Source organism: Alligator sinensis, unplaced genomic scaffold (assembly GCF_000455745.1).
Source record: "Alligator sinensis unplaced genomic scaffold, ASM45574v1 scaffold523_3, whole genome shotgun sequence".
Classification (NCBI taxonomy): Eukaryota; Metazoa; Chordata; order Crocodylia; family Alligatoridae; genus Alligator; species Alligator sinensis.
Window position 1 is genome coordinate 244683 of NW_005842658.1, and position 3416 is coordinate 248098.

Here is a 3416-nt window from a genome sequence, read left to right on the forward strand (position 1 = left end):
TCCGCTCCCCCCTCCCCGCCACCCCGGCCCGCGCCTCCGCCCGGGCCTCAGTTTCCCCTAAGCGTAGGGTGCGGGGAGGGGAGAAATAACATCTTTGTGTCACCTTATGCCGTGCTTATGCTCCTTCCCCCTCGTGCTGCCGGGCCCGGAGGGGGGGCGTGTGGGGGTCGAATCTCTACCCCTCTCAGTGCCTCTGTTTTCCCACCTGTGAAATGGGCGCAATGGACCGTTGTCGCTTTGAAAAAAAAAGGAAGGCCGCTGAGGTTCTTGCCCCTCCGCTTCTTTATTGTTTTGCTCCTCGTGGAAAAGGAGAATTGGAAAGCAAGGAAACTTTGTAGCCACGTAGTGGCAACTACCTCGAGGCAGGCGCGAATGCCTTTGCTCCTGGTGTGATGCGCCGTGTTAGGCCGAACCGTGTTCAGGCCGAGCTGGGAGACGATCAACCTGGCAGCGTCTTTGCCACTGAACTGAACCTGGCGGTCATTCCTCACCTCATGTACAGGCAGTCCTCAACTTACAATGTTGCGAGTTATGACGTTTCGCGCGCTTACGAGGTTTATAAATTGATACCCTATTTCAACTTTCTGACTTACAAAATTTCAAGTTACGTTTCGCACTTACGGCATTTATAAATTGACACCATTTCAACTTTCAACTTACCATGATTTGAGTTAGATTTTGCACTTACGAGGTTTATAAATTGACACCGTTCCAACTTTCAACTTACAACGTTTTGAGTTATGTTTCGCACTTACAAGGTTTATAAATTGACACCCTGTTTCAACTTTCTGACGTCGGTTTCGACTTGACAACGCTTGATCTGACGCGACGCCACGTCAGCGAACACGTTCAAGACTCCGGAAAACCCTGCAGCCGGACTCCGGAGAAGACTCCAGCCATGACCCGTCAAAAAGTCCATCCGAGAGCCCTTCAAAAAGTCCAGCAAAGTCACCTCAAAGAAGTCCTTCCAAATCAATAGGATTGCTATTTACAGTATAAATACATCAATATAGCTATATTATGCATCTATAATTGATTAAATACAAACTTCTTGGTTATTTTTGGTGAAAATAGGGTATCCCTTGGCTCAGGAACCAATCCCCCATTTGTAACATTGCTTCCTATGGGAAAATTGGTTCCGAGTTACAATGTTGCAACTTAAGAGACGGTTTTCAGGAACCAATTGTGTCTAAGTCGGAGGACTGCCTGTATTTGGGGTCAGGAAGGAATTTTACCCTGTAGGGACTGTGAGAGATGTTGCCTTCTGCAGCGGGGGGCATGGCCCTCTACTGGGGTATATTGAAATCAGAGCCAATTCTAGCGGGTTGCGGGGCCCCGGGGTAAATCAGCCTGTGCAGGGGCCCCTTAACTCTGTGTGGGGCGGTGGTACCCCTGTGCTTCTTCCATGGCGCTGGGCTGAGCTGCCAGCTTAGGGAGGGCCCCATGGAAAGGGCTGTGGCTGCTCCACCTGGCTCTGCGGGGCTCCCCCAAAGCGTGCGGCCTGGGGCAGTCACCCCAATTCACTGTACCCTAGGGACAGCTCTGATTGACATATCTATCAGCATATATTGGCAATGTTTCGTAGAAGCGGGACGTTGGGTGCCGTGGTTCCCCGGCTGTGCAAGTTAGGGTGTTCGCTCTGTGTTGTGTCAGGGTTGAGGGTTGTCTTATGTAGAGTTTAGTTCATGGTTTGTATGGGATGGTTTGGGTAGGGATGATCGTGCCTCAGGGAGGGGGTTGGACTAGATGACCTCTGACTGAGGCCAAATGTGTACCTTGGCCACAGAGACATTGTCAGCTCCAAGTCTGGCTCCTTTGGAAACACCTTGAGCTCCTACATCTGGTCAGGAGCCTCTGTCCCAAAACCGGGATACCTTTCTGTTTTTCAGGCACGCTTCTCTCTCCAATGTGGCGCTCTGAGATTTATTAAAGCAACAGCAGTGGCTGGCACGCTCACCAAAGGAAGCCATGGCCCACCCCCACTTTGCCCCCAGGGCTGGCAACTGCCCCCAAAAAGAAAGAAAAAGATAAAACAATTTAGAAAAAAGGTTGTGATTCCAGCTGGAGTCATTTCACTCACAACAAACTTACCCATTACTTGTAACAACAGCAGGGGAGCAATTTGAAGGCATCAACAGGAATGCTGTCTCTAGTTTATTTGTATTTGGGAGGCCCTCTGAAGCTCGAAGACAACAGTCTCAGAGGGGTTCAAAGCAGAGACCAGTCAAACTTCAGCCTGGCCAAGCTGCAAGATAAAACTGTCCTTGGTTCTGTACACGTATTTCCCTTCTCCCTCCCCCCTTTTGTTCTAATAAGCTGCTGTACAAGAAATGAGCAGTTACTGAGTCCCTGCTGTATAGTATGTGCTGACACTAATAGCTCCTGCTTCCTTTCAGCATTAATGTTGCTATCCCTATGCCTCAAATACCAGAAACATCCCTTTGTTTTCCTTCTGCCCCTCCCCACCTGTGTCCTTTTATTACATGAGGCACCCAAATGTAATGGAGTTGCTTTCTGCTGCATCGCTAAGACATACCCAACACCACTCTCAGGTCTCCTGACTTGCATGCACTTAGTAGCTACACAAGGCTTTTCAGCACTCAGCACATGGAGAGGAGTGGGGCACGTTTTCATGGTGGTATGCCTTCGCACAGTGTAGACATCTGTGTGAGAGAGAAATACATTCATTATTTTTGCACCTCTGGAAAAAACAGAAGCATAGAAAGCATCTGCCTAGCCAGCTACTTCTACAGACTACATCACCAGGTGCTTCACACTGGCTGCACCTACCTGAGATGCTTATGCGCAGTAGCTTGTTACTACTGCACAGTAGCATCGCGGGGCATGAACCATGACGTGACGCTACCGTGCAGTAGTAACAAGCTACTGCACAGTCAGTGTCACCATGAAGCCATGCAGAGTTGCTACTGTGCAGTAATGCTGGTTACTGCACAGTCACTGAGCACCTGTATATGCAGGCGTATAGTATGTGGCTAGTGTACAATATATTTACATGTGTTGTTGGCAAGCCTTCGATTCAAGGATGATTTCTACCACAGCTCACTGATGGGTCTTGATGTGACTTAAGAGTCCAATCCTTAAGCCACAGATCTGTCTGAAGAAACTTCAGGTCTTACTGCAGGAAAGAGTAGCTAGAATTTCTGGGATTTCTCTCATTTTCCTTCTTCTGCTCTCTCTTCTTTGCTCTGAGGGCAAAATGCTTGACTTCAAAATGGGCTGCCACTTTGTTGAGGTTGTGGCACCATTGGAGTTGGTTGGCAGCCAGCTCCTCCCAACTCTTGATGTCGGCATCTGTTTTCTTTTAAAGTCCAGCATGCATCCCAGCATGGGGTGCTGGGAATTCCTTGGCTCCCATGCTTCCTCATGCCTCCTAGGGGGGTGTGTCTTTAAGTAGG